This window comes from Loxodonta africana, chromosome 1 (assembly GCF_030014295.1).
Source record: "Loxodonta africana isolate mLoxAfr1 chromosome 1, mLoxAfr1.hap2, whole genome shotgun sequence".
In the NCBI taxonomy this organism is placed as follows: Eukaryota; Metazoa; Chordata; class Mammalia; order Proboscidea; family Elephantidae; genus Loxodonta; species Loxodonta africana.
Genome location: NC_087342.1, coordinates 187886996 through 187899925, shown reverse-complemented (window position 1 = coordinate 187899925; position 12930 = coordinate 187886996). Strand labels below are relative to the sequence as shown.

Below are 12930 nucleotides of genomic sequence, written 5' to 3'. Positions count from 1 at the left end.
AAAGCAAACCAAACCCACTGCTGTCGAGTTGATTCCAACTCACAGCGACCCTATAGAACAGAGTAGAACTGCCTGATAGAGTTTCCAAGTAGTGCCTGGCAGATTCAAACTGCCAACCTCTTGGTTAGCAGCCATAGCACTTAACCACTACGCCACCAGGGTTTCCATCCTAGGCATTAGCGAGCTGAAATAGCCTGGTATTGGCTATTTTGAATCAGACAACCATATTGTCTATTATGGCTGGAATGACAACTGGAAGAGGAATGGCATTGCATTCATCATCAAAAAGGAACGCTTCAAGATCTGTCCTGAAGTACAGCACTGTCAATGATAGGATAATATCAATACACTTTCCATACTGGAAGACCAGTTAATATGACTATTATTCAAATTTACGCACAAACCGTTAAGGCCAAACAAAGAAGAAATTGAAGATTCTTACCAACTTCTGCAGTCTGAAATTTATCGAACATGCAATCAGTATGGATTGATAATTATTGGTGACTGGAATGTGAAAGCTGGAAACAAAAAAGAAGGATCAGTAGTTGGAAAATATGGTCTTGGTGATAGAAACGATGCTGGAGATCGCATGATAGAATTTTGCAAGATTAACTACTTCATAGCAAATACCTTTTATCACCAACATAATGGTGACTATACTCGTGGACCTCACCAGATGGAATATACCAGAATCAAATTGACTACATCTGTGGAAAGAGACAAGAAGCTCAGTATCATCAGTCAGAACAAGGCCGGTGTCGACTGTGGAACAGACCATCAATTGCTTATATGCAAGTTCAGGTTGAAACTGAAGAATATTAGAACAAGTCCTTGACAGCCAAAGTACGACCTTGAATATATCCCACCTGAATCTAGAGACCATCTCAAAAATAGATTTGATATGTTGAACACTAATGACCGAAGAGCAGATGAGTTGTGGAATGACATCAAGGACATCATACATGAAGAAAGCAAGAGGTCATTAAAAAGACAGGAAAGAAAGAAAAGGTCAAAATAGATGTCAGAAGAGAATCTGATACTTGCTCTTGAACATTGACTAGGTAAAGCTAAAGAAAGAAATGATGACGTAAAAAGCTGAACAGAAGATTTCAAAGGGCAGCTCGAAAAGACAGAGTGAAGTATTATGATGACATGTGCAAAGAGCTGGAGATAGAGGACCAAAAGGGAAGAACAGGCTCAGCGTTTCTCAAGATGAAAGGACTGAAAAAATAAATTCAAACCTCAAGCTGCAATATTGATGGATTCTACGGGGAAAATATTAAATGGCGCAGGAAGCATCAAAAGAAGGTGGAAGGAATGCACAGAGTCACTATACCAAAAAGAATTGTTCAACCTTCAGCCATTTCAGGAGGTGACATATGACAGGAACCGATGGTACTGAAGGAAGAAGTCCAAGCTGCACTGAAGGCATTGGCAAAAAACAAGGCTCTAGGAATTGACAGAATACCAAATGAAATGTTTCAACAAACCGATGCAGCACTGAAGAGCTCGATTATCTATGCCAAGAAATTTGGAAGACAGCTGCATGACCCACTGACTGGAAGAGGTCCATATTTATGTGTACTCCCAAGAAAGGTGATTTAACTGAATGCAGAAATTATTGAACAACATCATAAATATCACATGCAAATAAAATTTTGCTTAAGATCATTCAAAAGTGACTGCAGCAGTATGTTGACAGGGAACTGCCAGAAATTCAAGCCAGATTCATAAGAGGACATGGAACGAGGGATATCATAGCTGATATCAGATGGATCCTTGCTGAAAGCAGAGAATACCAGAAAGATGTTTTCCTGTGTTTAGTGACTATGTAAAGGCATTCAATTGTGTAGATCATAACAAATTACAGATAACATTGCCAAGAATGAGAATTCCAGAACACTTAATTGTGCTCATGAGGAACCTGCATCTAGATCAAATCAAGAGGTAGTTGTTTGAACAGAACAAGGGGATACTGCATGGCTTAAAGTCAGGAAAGGTGTGTGTCAGGATTGTGTTCTTTCACCATACCTATTCAGTCTGTATGCTGAGCATAATCTGAGAAGTTGAACTATATGAAGAAGAATATGGCAATAGGACTGGAGGAAGACTCATTAACAACCTGCGTTATACAGATGACACAGCTTTGCCTCCTGAAAGTGAAGAGGACTTGAAGCACTGACTGATGAAGATCAAAGACCACAGGCTTCAGTATGAATTACATCTCAGCATAAAGGAAGCAAGAATCCTCACAACTGGACCAATAAACAACATCATGATTAATGGAGAAAAGATTGAAGTTGTCAAGGATTTCATTTTACTTGGATCTACAATCAACAGCCATGGAAGCAACAGTCAAGAAATCAAAAGATGCATTTCACTGGGCAAATTTTGCTGCAAAAGACCTCTTTAAAGTGTTACAAAGCAAAGATGTCACCTTGAAGACTAAGGTGTGCCTGACACGAGCCATGATGTTTTCGATCAGCTGGTGTGCATGTGAAAGTTGGACGGTGAATAAGGAAGACTGAACAATTGATGCCCTTGAATTGTAATGTTGGTGAAAATATTGAATGTACCATTGGCTGCCAAAAGAACAAACCAATCCTTCTTGGATGAAGTCCAACCAGAATGCTCTTGAGAAGCAAGGATGGTGAGGCTTTGTCTCACATACTTTGGACTTGTTATTAGGAGGGATCGGTGCCTGGAGAAGGACATCATGCTTGGTAAAGTAGACGATCAGTGAAAAAGAGGAAAACCCTCAAGGAGATGGATTGACACAGTGGCTGCAACAATGGGCCCAAGCATGACAATTATTGTGAGGATAGCTCAGACCTGGGGAGTGTTTCGTTATGGTGTACATAGGGTCATTATTAGTTGGAACTGACTTATCGGCACCTAACAACAACAACAAAAAGGTGTCATGAAAGGTGGGCCATGGAGATGAGAATAGGTTAGGATCAAACCCTGGGAGAAATTGGGAGGAGTGGTGACAGTAGAATTCTGATCATTGTTTTACCCTGGATACTTGTTATTCAAAGTTGTCAACAGTTCAGCCATATTAGCATCACTTGGGAGCATATTAGAAATTCAAACCATCAGGTCCCATTCTAGACTGGAAGAGTCAGAATCTGCATTTTAACAAGATTTGTAGGTGATTTGTTTGAGAAGCACTGACCTAGAACATTCCTTTGTCTTAATGTGCAGATTTTATGGTCTAGCTGGGACTTGATGAACCTGTAGATTTCTCTGAGTTGAATATTCACAGGTGGCACTCAGGATATCCAACAGTAATGACAGGATGACTAACTGCTGGTGTGTTGTTGAATGATATGCTCTGGTGCTTAGTGGAGGGAGCCTCTGAACTGAAATGAGAGTATATAGTTTGTTATATGGCAAGTAGCTGGAATTTGCCTTAGGTTTTTTGGGAGACTCTGGTTTTATTTCCCCAGTGGTTCCTTAGTGCTTCAAGTGACAGTATAAGCTTTGTATTAACTTTCAAAAAGGCAGGGATGGAGGAGATTTGAACTCACTGTGTGTTAGAATAATCATGTTTTTCAGATAACTGTGGCTTAATAAGAGTCGGGTGGAGATTAACCAAAGTAATCTAATTATGGATGAACCGGAGAGTTTTCAAGTGTCTGTTCATGTCATTAGATCTGAAGTGTTTTTACTTCAGATATATTATTGCCAGTTTTAAGTGCTTCAAGACAGGAAAACAGTTGGCCATCTGGTTTTACTAAACGCTTTCTCACATACAAGGACAAGATGTATTACTTGGAGCAGCTAGGAAGTGCACTGTTGGAAGAATTTAGAACACGTCTTTATACAAACTATTTTCTTGTTCTCAAGGATGAAGAACTAGGTCTGTATCAAAAATTAAAGGAATTTCTGTTGGGAGTACTTCTGATTCTTTCTTCATATGCTTCAGCTATCTGTAGATGGTGTATAAATATGTATTTACTTAACTAGAGAATGTTATCTTACAGGTAGGACTACACTTAGCTACTCGTGCATCCTTTCTTCAATGAACTAGAAGGCATTGCTATCCAAATTTTTGTTAAGTAATCTTATTTTTATTTTTCTTATTGTTCACATTATTAAGTCAGAGATGGCATTTCATTTCACTAGATAAAATTCTGCTACCTAGCTAGAAAACAATCACACTTAACAAGAAGAAAAAAATTAAATCACATATTAAAAAAGACTAATGATAAATTTCTGATAAAACATCAACATTGTTCTATAGAAAAAAAAGACAATATAAAATAATATAAAGTAACAAAATCCAGTGTATTGTGCTAAAAATATTTCATTATATAGATAACAAACTCAACATCATCAAAACCTTTAAAACTTTGCTAATTCTACTTTATACTTAAATTTTCCCCATGATTTGATCTAACCAGTCTCTAGCAGACATTGTTTCCTAGCGACCCCTGTATAATTAGCAATAGGATGCTTTGATCACAGCTACTGTTGTGCGCCGTCGGTTTGGTTCCAAATCACAGTGACCCTCTGGGACAGGGTAGAATTGTCCAATAGGGCTTCCTAGGCTGTAATCTTTACAGGAGCAGATTGCCAGATCTTTTTCTCCTGAAGTGGCTGTATGTACCAACCAGTGACCTTCTGGTTAGCAGCCTAGCACTTAACTGTTGCGTCACTGGGGTTCCTTTCACAGCTAATAGAAGCACAAAATATAAGGTCAAAAGTACAAATTTATATCTATGAAGATAGATTTATTCAGATGTCAGCTGATATTATATGTTTGTTCAGCAACAGGCCAGATAAGTCAGCAAATACTTAGTGACTTCTACTTTTTCATTTTTGTATTCAATTCAATTGTTTAATAATTTTCTCTGCAGGCAACATCATACATGTATTTTTCAAAATATTGACCATTCTAAGGTTTTAGCGAGTTGCTAAATTTTATGTGTAGTTGAACAGGAGGAGCAGGATGTTTAAACTGGAGATCAAGAGAGTTGATGAAAGACATAATGCCCTCAAATTCACTAAGATTGGAGTAGATGTATTTTTAAAGTATTTGTGACTCCTTAGAATTTTCCTTGGAGCATTATTTTAAGTCAGGGGTAATGAAATAGAGAAGCAATAATGAACAAAACGTTTACAAAAACAAGTTGTTGTTGCACATAGTACAGCCCTTAGACTCCATGACTTGTACAGGGAGGATTGTACACCTCTTGTACCCTGTGTACCTTCCCACCCCCCACCCAGGATGGTCACCCCACCTCCTCCACAGGCCCCTCACTGGTGTCAGGCAGTGCTCAGGAATATCGATATTCCTGCCATGTAATGTTAATAGGTCCATCAGATGCTCTCTTGGGCTGATCTTAATTCATGTGGGATAAGGGATACACGTTCCTTGCATAAATGCCATTCTTCTCCCTTTACTTATGGATTCCTTGCTTGTCCTCTTTGATGATGTGGAGTGTGGAAGACAGGACTGTAGAAACTCTAAAAATGATCACATTCTAAGAATGCAGTGATTAAGTCTTAAAGAGTTTGAGATGGAAGATATGTTGCTTTACGTTTTATGCTATAAAATTCTGAACAATAAATTTAACCCATTAATTATTATTCACACTTTCCTGCATATTCTGGGTAAGAATGAATTTGTGGGTATCATCAATCTTTGAGAAGAAAAGGAGTAACCTTGGAGAGAGTCATTGGAAGTCAGCAAGGAGGATAATTCAGTCTCAGGAGTAATGATGTAACCAGCATGAAGTAAATAGGGAACTGCAGAGACAAGAAGATATATGTTGTTTCAATACAAACAGGCTCAAAACAATGATGGCATTGTGAGAATAATAGTTTCAAAGAAGGAGATATGAAATTAGCACATTTGACACTAAGGAACACAAAGAGATGGTTCTTAGACCAGTGCTTAATATTTGCTTTCTCAGGATTCCTTTCACCTAGGATGTGACCACATGATCTAGATTACATCAGACAAACATATCCTCTTATAACTTTTAGTAAGATGCAAAGGAGCAGGCAATGAAGCAAATCTGCTTTGGTGATGGGTGGTGGTAATATCAGCAGCAGCATCATCAGCAGAAGCAGCAGTAATACCTAGTTTCTAGGGCCAGCAGTGGCTTTCAATGTCTAGTGCCAGAGGCAGTGGCGGAGAAACCCATGGCATCCAACATTTAATGTTGGCAGCAGTGGTATCTTTTTTTTTTTTTAATTTTTTTCTTTACTGTACTTTAGATGAAGGTTTACAGAACATACTACTTATCAAACAGTTAATACACACGTTGTTCTATGACATTGGTTAACAACCTCATGACATGTCAACACTTAACCTTCTCAACCCTTGGTTCCCTATTACCAGCTTTCCTCCCTGCCTTCCAGTCATTGCTCCAGGGCTGGTGTGCCGCTTTAGTCTTGTTTTGTTCCATGGGCCTGTTCAATCTTTGGCTGAAAGGTGAACCTCAGGAGTGACCTCATTACTGAGCTGAAAGGGTGTCCAGAGGCCATACTCTCAGGGTTTCTCCAGTCTCTGTCAGGCCAGCAAGTCTGGTCTTTCTTTTTGAGTTAGAATTTTGTTCTACATTTTTGCCTAGCTCTATCCGGAACCCTCTATTGTGATCTCTGTCAGAGCAGTCAGTGATGGTAGCAGACACCATCTGGTTGTACTGGATTCAGTCTGGTGGAGGCCATGGTAGATGTGGTCCATTAGTCCTTTGGACTAATCTTTCACTTGTATCTTTAAGTTTCCACTTATCTATCGTCTATTAAGTATTTTTCCATCCCTACCCCTCTCCTCCCTCGTAACCATCAAATGTTGTTTCTTCTTGTACGTAAACCTTTTCATGAGTTTTTACAGTAGTGGTCTCGTACAATATTTGTCCTTTGTGACTGACTTGTTTCACTCAGCATAATGCCCTCCAGATTCATCCAAGTTATGCGCTGCTTCACAGATTCATCCTTGTTCTTTATAGTTGTGTAATACTCCATTGTGTGCATGTACCACAGTTTGTTTATCCATTCATCTGTTGATGGGCATCTAGGTTGTTTACATCAACAGCAGTGGTATCTTCTCTGTATTACTTAGTGGACTCAGTTGACCATAATTCCTTGCCCTCATTTTTGCTTTTCTCCAACCTAGGGAATTGTGAGCAAACCTGTAACTTTTCAGTGAATTCCTTTTCCCGTGAAGTTAGGGTTGGTTTCTGTTACTTGCAGCCACAGACCCTGACTGATGAGTGCTCCGTGCCCCTCTACTATATTTTACTGCTGTACTGGATCCCTTCTCTAATTTCCTTTACCTTTAAGGTCACCCTGATGCCCTTCTCATCCTGATGTCCCCTGCATAATTGTAATGGGAGATGGGAAAAGTCAATGTGATTGGCCTTGTTCTCACACATTTTACATTGAGAACCAGCCCTGCTGCCACTAGAAGTGCCTCCTTCCGGCATACGGGCCCCTGAATAACACATAAAGCAAAAGCCACTATATCTGAATAGATAAAACTCACCCACAGGTTTTGTGGTATTATGTTCCACTCGCATTCTGCAATAATTTGATTACTTGCTATGTCGAGATTTTGCCATGCAAGTGGTGTGCATCTATTTTTAGGTACTCTTTTGTTGAGCTGTTGCATTGTGCAACCTCAGTTATTTAGAAACATGCAATCCCAGATTGCTTTAATTTTATTGACATTTTTCCCCCAAACCTCTGGAAGGTTAAACATTTTTCATGTAAGAAGCCTGCCTAACTCGTGATGCTTTTCATTTCAGGACTTGTACTGGTTCCTTCCAGCCAAAATTCTAACTAATTAGAATTGTGGAAAAGTTATAATGCTGACATTTAAACTTATTTGATGGTAAATGTGGCAAAGCTCTCTTTAAATACCACGAGGAAGAAAAATACTAACAAAAATAATTTTGTGGGTTTTCAGTGATCTTTTTTTTTTTTTTAAATGTATCAGTTATTTAATTCGATCCTTTGCAAGAAATCTAGAACACCAACTTGTGAGGATACATTCCATTTGTGAGAGCAAACAAAGAACACAGGTAGCCTTGGAGCTGGGGAATGGCTTTGATTTTTGGCATAATTTGTGAGTCTACAGCTTTCTGATCAACCTTACGCTGCTCTGTAATCTCGTATTTCTCTTTCTCTGTGTCGAAGATCTTGCCTTCTTGGTGCCTGGGCTTACGCAGCTTCTTCTTCTTAAAGTAAGTGTCCATGAGATGTTTTGGAATTTTCACACCACTGATACCAATTTCGGTGGAGGTGGCAATGACAAATTTCTGGTGTGTTCTACGCAGAGGAACTTGATTGAGGGACAGAGGTCCCATCACAAGTAGCAAGCCACTGTCCAACTGCTTCTGGAAAATCACTCTCTTGCCTCTGCGGCACCAAGTGAGGATGATCAGAACGGTCCCAGGAGTGATGCTAGATTGCAGCTTTCTCACATACTGACTGAAGGGTTTTTTGCCGTGGCTCAAGAGCTTCCGAGGCACATCTTCAGTAGGGTAATACCTAGGCATTTTGCGAAGTTTAACCACTCAGGTACTACCATTCTTGTCACCACCAACTGGTTTCATGACAGAAGCAAGAACCTTCTCCTTCTTCTTCTTTTCAACCCTGGATTTAGCTGCTGAATACTTCCTCTTGTACATGGCCTTTCTGGAATACATGGCTGACCAGGAATATCTGCCAGTTCCTCTGACTAGGATGGAATTTCGGCTGTAGTGGGGCTTCCCCTTCTTGGACTTTTTGCCCTTGAGGTTACCATTCTTAGCCTTGCCACTGGCATCTGCTTTCTTGACTTCAGGCTTATTCTCCTTAGTGTCCAGCTTCTCAGGCTTTTCACCTGCCATCTTGCAAGATGGGAAAGAGCTGATCTTTTTTTTAAAGCAGTAATGTGACACATTCTGAACACTAAAAAAAAAAAAGTCACAGTTACAGTTAGACTCTAGGCAATTAGTTTCAGTAGTAAATTTTATTCTAAAATCAGCAAAACAATTTCGAGTTTTTTTTTTTAATCAAGCTGTTAATGCAGTAAACTATAATATATTGTTGGATGTAGGAGTCACTGACTTCTATATAAAATGAGACCCCTTGTAGCATGTACACAACTGAAAGCTTGAAGATGAAGCAGCAACGCAGATAGGGACAAAAGCTTCACTCAGATATTTTCTATTAAGAGAAAGCCATGATGTTATATGGTCCATTAAAGTTGGCTCTTAATTTATCCAGTCAAAAATATGGTGATAATGTATTAGGTTCTATTGCTGCTGTAACAAATTACCTCAGATTCAGTGGTTTAAAACAGCACAAATGGAGCCTTGTTGGTGTAAACAATTAAGCACTTGACTGCTAACTGAAAGGTTAGTGGCTCAAGCCCATTCAATTACTCCACAGAAGAAAGACCTGGTGATCTGCTTCTGTAAATATTACTCCAGAGAAAGCACTGTGGGGAAGCTCTACTCCATCACATGGGGTCGCTATGAGTAGGAATCAAATCGACGCCACCTAACAACACAACAACAATAGTTCTGTGGGTTAAAAGTCCAACATGAGTCTCCCTGGGCTAAAATCAAGATGTCAGCAGGACTGCATTCCCTTCTGTAGGATCTAGGAGATAATTTCTTGCCTGTTCCTGCTTCTAGAGACTGTCCATATTCCTTGGCTTTGGGCTCGCATCCTCCATTTGCAAAGCCAGGAACATTGTATCTCTTATGACCATTCTTCGGTAGTCAAATATCTATATGACTGTGATGCCCTCTTCCATTTTAATGGACCCTTGTGATTACACTGGGTCCACTGGAATAATCCAAGACTATTTCCCTATTTTAATGTCAACTGATTAGCAACCTTAATTCCACCTGCAAACTTAATTCCCCTTTGCCATGTATCCTAACATATTCACGGGCTCCAGGGATTAGGATGTAGACATCTTTGAAAGTCCATTAGTCCGCCTACCAGAGATTGAGATTATGTTTTCAAGTTTCTTGTTCCCAAGAAAGAGATAATGATATGGAGCCATAATAAAACAGGCGGAAATTCTAGAGCCATAAGAAGCATGATACTCTGGGGAACCCTGTAAACACTGTGTAGATGTTCCAGCGACCTGCTTCAAAAGTCTGGTCCATGGGTCAGAACATGAGCATCACATGGGACCTAGTTAGAAAGGAAGACTCTTGGGCCCTGTCACAGACCTACTGAATCAGAATGCTGCGCTTTAACAAGATTCTCAGGTGAGATTCGTATGCATATTAAAGTGTGAGAAGCAAGGTTCTAGAAGAGGAGCTCTATTCAATTCCTTCAGGTAGAGAAGTTTCAACTGGATGTGCTCCACTAAGTCTTCATTTGAAGAAATCGTGTGGGAACTGAAAAGTTTGAAAACCACTGTGCTGAAAGATGGAGAAGCATTCTGCTTTAGCCATTTCTGATTTTCCTGTAAATCCATGTTTTCATTTGTCATTATTGAGCTCCTGCTGCTATAAGAATCAGAATTTTCCTTTGTTTTTGGGGGGGAGAGTAGGCGCAATGAAAAATGAAAGAAAACTGTAGACAGTCAATTGTTAAACTTTTCCAGAAGATGTAAAGGAGGGTCTTGGGAACAGTAGACTTGAAAGCATAGTCTTAATCCATGGCAAAATTACAGAATAGCGTGATAACAAAAACTGCGAGCACTTTGGAGAATTTTGGAGAATTGTGACATTGCAAGGCTTCAGAATCAGTTCACTGAGAGCAAGGCATAATAAACCTGTAGCAGAGTTTCTAATATGGTAAATTAGGAAAATATGTACACAATATATCTTAATTTTAGTAAAGCATTTACTATGCTTGGTATAATTTTAATTTGTGAATCAATTGTAAAATGTAGAGTGAATGATAAAGTGATTGGTAAATGTTTGCTTAATGAAGAATTCTTGAATTATATAAAAGCTAGCTTTCTATTTTGTTGCTGTAGTGGAAGTCTACAGTCTATAGAATGAGATGGTTCACACCTAAAATGGTACATCTGCTTCTGGGTACCATATTTGTAGAGTTACATTGACAAAATGCTATGCAGGAGAAAAAACTTGACACTATGTTGGAAACAAACTGGAATTATATTTTATGGGGAATGTTTTAGTGGGACAAAGAAGAAAAAAGGGGCAAGTTTTAAATACCCAGAAAACCCAGTGCTGTCGAGTCAATTCTGACTCATAGCGACCCTATAGGACAGAGTAGAACTGCCCCCATAAAGTTTCCAAGGAGCACCTGGCGGATTTGAACTGCTGACCCTTTGGTTAGCAGCCGTAGCATTTAACCACTATGCCGCCAGGGTTTCCCAAGTTTTAAATAGGCATTATTTTTTAGATCCTATTTATTTAAGCATGGGAACAGGTTAGTTATTTCAGCAGGCTGATATAGAACAAATGGAAAGCTACAAAGAGGTAAATTGTATTTTAACATAAGAATTTTCTAACTAACAGGGCTGTCCAGTGGTGGAATGGGGCTCCCTTAGGGGCCAAGTGACCATTGATCAGGGATGTTGGAGGAAAGGATTCTCCATGGCATGGGAGGATTACCTTAAAAAATAATAATAACCTTATAATTCTCAAACACATTGGGGCATAGGGTGCAATTTTTGTTTTTAATCCACTATACTATTAAACCCAGAAAACCAAACCCATTGCCACTGAGTTGATTCTGACTCATAGCAACATAGGACAGAGTAGAACTGCCCCATAGGGTTTCCAAGGAGCAGCTGGTGGATTTGAATTGCTGACTTTTTGGTTGGCAGCCAAGCTTTTAACCACCACACCGCCAGGGGTCATTGATTGCACACACACACAAAAAAATTTTTAAGCAAAAATCAATTGGTATTTTTTTCCCCAAGAATGATTTCTCTGCCAAACAAATTTGAAACCTACTGCTCTAAATGGCTGATAGACACAATGTGTCAGACCCAATGTATGGCCCAGTTACCTGGGGCCTCAAAAGATGTAGCCAGGAAAGCAAGCCTCATCAACCTTTGCCTGTATACATACTGCCTTATTTACAGCCTCTCTGTGAAACTTCAGCCCACATGTTTGTAGCACTTTTCTTTTGTTACTTTAGTCTATTTAAATATATGACTTTAAATATGTCTCAGAGATTAGAAACATTTTTCTACAGGTGCAAAATACTGTGAAAAACATTTGAAATATATTTTGGGTTTTATACCTCTACCGACTTTCAAAAAGATTCTGGAAGAACAAATAGTCACAAAATGAGGAAATGGATTAAAAATTTCAAGCTCCCCCCCCGCCCGCAAAAAAAAAAATTAGTAAGAGGAAAAATATATTTGAAAAGTATGAGGGGGATTATTTGATTTTGAGACAAGTGACTCTCAGCTCTGAAATAGTTGAATAATTTTCCCGGCCCATAAGAAGCGAGAATTAGAAATTGAGTCATGGACAGTATCTAAGCTACACTAAAGGGAAATTTTCTCTGAGGAAGCAGACTGTTCTACCTCAACAAATACAGCTACTTGCATCTTTAATTTTGAACACATGAATTTTTCTTTTATCTTTCAACCTAGTGTTGTCGTTGTTAGATGCTGTCAAGTTGATTCCAACTCATAGCGACCGTATGTACAAGAGGACAAAACACTGCCCAGTCCTGTGCCACCCTCATAATTGTTATTATGCTTGTGCCAATTGTTGTAGCCACTGTGTCATTCCGTCTTGTTGAAGGTCTTCCTCTTTTTCGCTGTCCTCTACTTTACCAAGCATGATGTCCTTCTCCAGGGGCTGGTTCCTCTTGATAACATGTCCAAAGTATGTGAGATGCAGTCTTGCTTCTCAGGAGCATTCTGGTTGGACTTTATCCAAGTTGGATTTGTTCGTTCTTTTGGCAGTCCATGGTACATTCAGTGTTCTTCACCAACACCACAATTCAAAGGCATTAATTCTTCAGTCTTCCTTA

General features: G+C 39.3%; 1 pseudogene; it reads right to left on the bottom strand.

Annotated features, from left to right (window-relative positions):
• Positions 1 to 7958: 7958 nt before the first annotated feature.
• LOC100663759 (large ribosomal subunit protein eL6-like) lies at positions 7959 to 8846 on the bottom strand (annotated as a pseudogene).
• Positions 8847 to 12930: the final 4084 nt, after the last annotated feature.